The sequence below is a fragment of the Gavialis gangeticus genome, unplaced genomic scaffold, assembly GCF_001723915.1.
Source record: "Gavialis gangeticus isolate Ggan-Ray unplaced genomic scaffold, GavGan_comp1, whole genome shotgun sequence".
Lineage (NCBI taxonomy): Eukaryota > Metazoa > Chordata > Crocodylia > Gavialidae > Gavialis > Gavialis gangeticus.
This window is the reverse complement of record NW_017729001.1, coordinates 12,316,432-12,322,360: the sequence shown is the minus strand read 5'-3', so window position 1 is coordinate 12,322,360 and position 5,929 is coordinate 12,316,432. Positions and strand designations below refer to the sequence as shown.

The 5,929-nt window shown below is 41.1% G+C and overlaps 1 protein-coding gene across 2 annotated transcripts in view; it reads right to left on the bottom strand.

Moving 5' to 3' along the window:
- The window catches only part of YWHAH (tyrosine 3-monooxygenase/tryptophan 5-monooxygenase activation protein eta), a 36,709-nt gene that overhangs the window by 24,148 nt on the left and 6,632 nt on the right, over positions 1-5,929 (bottom strand). The window lies entirely within an intron of this gene.

The following is a 5,929-nucleotide window of genomic DNA, read 5'->3' as shown; positions in this document are numbered from 1 at the left end:
ACTCTCTACCAGTCGCCTCTGGCTGGGGAACTGGCTCTGAGGTTGGACCCAGAGAGTGGTAGTTGACAGAATCGAATCAACATGGCATTCAGTGACCAGTGGTGTCCCTCGAGGCTCCATTCTCGGACCTGTACTCTTCAATGTCTTTATAAATAATCTGGACTCTGGTGTCAGAAGTAACTGGCTATGTTTGCAGACAACAAACTATGGGGAAGAGTGCCCACACCAGAGGACAGGCTGGTGATCCAGGCCAATTTCAATAGGCTTACAAGGTGGGCAGATGAAAATCTGATGGCCTTCAGTACAGAGAAATGCAAGGTGCTCTACCTCGGAGGGCGGTTAGGGGGGCCACATCACACTTATAGGCTCGGCAGTGCCACACTCGCTATCACCACAGCCAGGAGAGACTTGGGGGTCATGACTGACCACAAGATGAACATGAACCACCAAAACAATACCGCAGTCAGCAAAGCAAATAAAACTCTGGCTTGCATCTACCGATGCATCTCAAGCAAGACCCAGGAAGTCATCCTCCCGCTCAACTTGGCGTTGGTGAGGCCACAGCTGGAATATTGCATACAATTATGGACTCCGCAATTCAGAAAAGATGTGGAAAATCTTGAGAGAGTCCAGAGGAGAGCCATGTGCATGATCAGAGGGCAAGAGAGCAAGCCTTATGAAGACAGGCTGAGGGCCATGGGACTCCAGCCCAGAGAACTGTAGGCTCAGGGGTGACTTGGTGGCAACCTATAAGTACATAAGGGGTGTGGGATCAGGATCTGGGTTCCACTTGTTAACCAGTGCATCCCAAGGGAAAACAAGGACCAACTGTCACAATCTCCTGCAAGACTGTTTTAGACTGGACATAAGGAAAAACTTCTTCACTGTCCGAGTCACCAAGGCCTAGAATAGACTCCCCCACAGAGATAATGCAAGCACCTACTCTGGACACCTTCAAGAAACGTCTGAATGTCTATCTTGCTGGAATCCTTTGACCCTAGCTGACTTCCTACCCCTTGGGCAGGGGGCTGGACCCGATGATCTCACAAGGTCCCTTCCAGCCCTAATGTCTATGAATAATACCTGCCAACAAAATGGCAGCCTGGGCAATCAAGAGAAAATAGAACTAAGCACTCCCCCAATCAGTGGCAGTTAGCGAGTCACTATATTCTGCATGACAAAGTTCCAAAATGACACTTAAAAGTGCAATACAATTTAATCAGCAAGTCTCAAGTACACAGATAAAGGGAGCACGTAGTACATGAAATAGAAAGGTGCATCCTCTCTCCTAGAGTCACTTGCATGAACAACACCTAGAATTCCATCACTAATAATTTATGTATTTGATTAAAAGCAGAACTGAATGTTGCCATGCAGATTGATGACATACTCAGACTCTCAAGTTTTTCTCACAGTTATTTATCCAACTGAATAGGAGAGACTGCCAGACTCCACTGATATTCACATAAGCTGCCGTCATCATTCTCTGAACATCTATCAAACTATTTCTGGAAGTAGATAGGCAGACGCTGGTCAGAGGACTGGAAGAATCCTCATGTATATCCAATTATTTTCCATCACTTAAAGCAGATCAAACAGAAACAAGCAGTCCTTGTATCTTTATATCGCATCCTGAAATAATGGGAGCCAACCTTTTTGGCAAGCATGCCACAAATTAAGCCCTACACCTGTGCCAAGTGCTACACCGATCCCCTTCCCTTCCTCACCTGCTACTCTGCTTTCTACTCCCTCCCTCCTCTCTGTTTTGCAGAGGCTGCCCATGCCACTTCTGACATTCATGCTACAGATTGGCCACCCTTGCCCTAAGAGATGGCCAGAGAAAGTCTGAAGACTGTTCTTATTTTTCCTTTCACAGATCTTTTTCTTGAAAAAGGTAGTATGGCAACATAGTGGTACCTAACCAGACTATCCACATCCAAAAACAGCTTGAAAGAAACAGGGCTTCTTTAATACCATTTGTTCTAAGAATACATTGTCCTTGCCACACTGTGCAAGTCATGTGGCAAAGTATGCAACTCCCACACTGAGGCTATGCAAAGGCAGTGCAACAAAGGAAAATTGGCACTTATTTGAAGGAAGCCAAGCCCTGACTTCCTGAGACGACATTAAAAAACAACTGTGCTTTTTTTTTTGCTTCTTGTAGTCTAAGGCACCTCTAAAATGTTTTCCCAAAGTAAAATTTACCCTACTTCTTTCTAACATCAGAAATTCCAGTGTCACCTGCCCCAGACTATAGATAGCAAGAAAACAAGAACATTCCAGATACCAATAAAACTAAACCTGATTAACAGATAGAAGTGACTCATCCTCTAAGCCTATTTTATTGATGCCTATCAGTTAACTATGACACCACCATTTTTCTCTCATCATGAGAACATTTTTTCCCCCAGAGTATCTACAAGTCCAAAAATTAATACCATTCTTGGACATAAATAATCCCAGTAATGGTCATAATCAGATTTTTTTTTAAAATTCTTATTCTTTTTTTAGTATAACAAGTTCTTTTTAGAGTATTGGCTCATATTTATCCGTATACACAAATCTCACCCCACAGCCATTTGGACAATGTTTTAGCTAACTGTAAGATTGTAGTAAGCACACACATTTAGAGTCTCACAGATTTTATGAAGATCTGATTTACATCATTAGCAACCTGGGTCAAGTGAACCCCCACCTTCACCTCCACTTTTCATCTTCAGACATGTCTAACACTGAGAAAGAAGAATCGGAGACCCCCCAAACTACCAGCAGCTTCTAGCCACAAGAGGCTGTTCAATGTAGTAAGCTAAGAATTTTGGTACTCCCACCCAGTTTTCTAACTCAGTTTGAAAGATACAAGAAGTTTCATATAGGTGGGTGTCTAACAGGACTTTCATAGTGCCAAGTTGCATACATTTTTTATTTAGTTCTTAAGCAATGAGCAGAGACCCTTGGGCCTGCACACATGTATATATAAGCAACTCAGCTGTATTAGGAGAGACTGTGGGTGCAGCAACAGAAAGCAAGTGACTTTCAAGGAAGGTGGACAATACAGAATACAATGGCATATTGTACTTTAACACAACCAAAATCTTCCTCTTAGTCTCCCCACCTTAAGGAGGTAAAAACACTGACTCAGAGGCAGAAAGTCAGCCCCCTTCCCTTTCTCTACTTTTTTACCCATAGCCATCCCTTAACTGAGGCTTTTCACTGAGTAAACTTACCCCCAACCTGATGGTCCTCAACATCAGCTCTTTCATTACTACTGTGAAAAGGAACAGCACTAATATGATAAAGCCACTGAAGGAAGTCTTCATTGCAGTGTTAACTTAGACATTAATACATATCCCACCCACATATAGAACTCTCACCCAAGTCTAGAGGTACTTTCAACCCAGGTTTGCTGGCCCAGCAGGAAGAGTATAACTGTTTTCATTCATCCTAGTAAGGGTGACTTTGTGGAGAGAAGAGGTTGCTGACAGTCCTCCAATACTTCCCAACAGTTCCCTCCCCACCCCTGCTCTACACCTTGAAGGACAGTTAAAAAAAAACAAACAAAACAAAAAAACAAAAAAAACAAAAAAAAAAAAAAACAAAAACCCACTGGTAGACTGGAATATTAAGAACCAGAGGGCCTGTGACTCTAGAAATCCTGACACGAGGGCAAATAACTTAGGAATGACTTAGGGTTGCTCATGTTCATCCCAGGTTAAGTAAAGTAACAGTTACTGAATTTAACTGAACAGTGAAAAATGCTTAGCATCAAACCAGCATGAAGCACTCTCCAAGGCATACCCTTGCTCACTCCTCCAAAGATACATGCATACCTCAGTACCACAAAGGGACATCAGTACTGGAAAGAAAACAGAAGCAAAGGGTAGAACACTGCACATATAGCAGATTAAAAATAAGTTTGGGGCATTCATAGATAGAAGAAACTTTGAAGTGAGAACCCTAAATATATTTAAAAAGGTGCACCCATGCTATACTCACCAATGCAAAGAATTGATGCATTTTGTAATCTGGTATGCATAATTTAACTGCTTTTTCTAATTAAACCCAATAGTTTAATTAATTCTCAAAAATAACCTAGATAAAGGAAGTGCTTAATGTAGCCCTGAATCTGTATATGCATAGAGCATTTTTCAGACAAAAAAGTGTGAAGTGCAGTACCTGCATGGGTAGCATACTGTTATGTATTCCCTCAGTCTCCCCCCAACGGCTGTTGATCAAAGAATAAAATTTGAGAATTTTAAAACTGAACTCTGGTACAAAATGTAATATTATCTCAATTGGCTGAAGTCCCAGAGCAGGGTTTAAGGCAAAGAAGATGCCACACCCCTTGGAGGAATGCCATTTTACCATGGTAGAACATTTGCTTGCACTTCTCATAGATATATCTTTAGGTTGCAGCTTTTTTATTTCACGCGTTATGGGTAACAGTCAGAAATGCTGCTTGCCATAGTATGTAGTGGCAGGTTTCTTGATCTTCACTCAAAACTGAAATTAACAATTACAATTTTCTTTAAACCCTACAAAATCCTGCAATACTTAAAGTAATACGTTAGCTTGGCATTCCCTGAACCATAGCATAGTTTTACTATGCTTTAAGCTACAACCTTTTACAGTTGGAAAATACATTTAAATTAATCATTCATACCAAGTACTGCCTACTCTATATTACAGAAGAAATATTTCCTCCGTTAAGTATGTCCGCTACCTAGTGGCCCTCCCATTTCTCACTCCCCACCCCAAAGATCGTGTTTTTTCTAAACAATTGTTTGCACAGCAATTAGAGAAAATGTTAGGTGTACAGAATTTTAAGGGTCCACATAATGCAATGATTTGTACAAGTTTTAAACCTTCCTTCACTTCCTCTCACAAAATCCACTGAAATACATAAGACAATTGAGTTGAAAATTATGGACAGTCAGCTTCTGATAAATTCACCACTAGACCATTATTTGCTGTTTCCTTGGAACGAAAACTTACCCAGATTTTACTGCATGAACTGCATGCATACAAGAAACTGCAGTCACTTGATCAGCTTAAATAAGAGAAAACACTCTTCGATCACCCTATTCATTTTGTTTCAAATTCAACCGTTGAAGAGGAGACCCATTAAAGAATGAATCAATTAGCATGTTCCATTGAAGCAAATACTTGGTTTCAGAGTTCTAAAGTAAAAGAAACCGTTGCCATCTATACAGTATTTGTAAAGGAAACAAATCAGACAAAGAGCGATTCTGAAGCAAGATACAACATAAAAATACTTTCAGTTTAAAAGGGATTATCAGAAAAAAAAAAACACATTTAACCAACTACATTTTATTTGTAGGATTTCCTGAAGGATAGTCAGTTTATTGTTTTTGTTTCCCATTTTCAAGCTTTCCTTTGAAAGTGGCTCCCTCCTCTCCCCTCCACCTATAGACATTAGGCTACATACATTTCTCAGATTTAATCATGGCAACTTTCCCAGATCACCACTAGACTTCACTAGAACTTGCCTTTTGGCTTGTTCGAGAATGGAACGTCTCACCTGTAATTAAAGCCATTTCTGAAATGGCCTAGACTTGCTTCCAATAGCAAACCTGGGTGTGCCATTACTATGCTCTCTCATATCCTGTGTAACTGCTCGCTGTATTGCAGAGAGCTGAACGTGCTTTTGATCAGGTGAGCTCCAGGGCAGGCTGGGCTACACATGAAAGCTACCTATAAAGGGGGCCACAGAAGCCACAATTAAAAAAAAAAAAAAAGCTTTTTTTGTTGTTGTTTTGGATTGTAATCAACCAAGACGGAATTTAAAACCAGCTGGTCCTGATTGGGTTGTCTTCTGCTATTACATGACATCCTTTGTGAGGGAAACAGTCATTTATACTGCACTACCCACAAGCAAGGGCAGGGGTGTCATTTTGATGGGGGGGGGGGG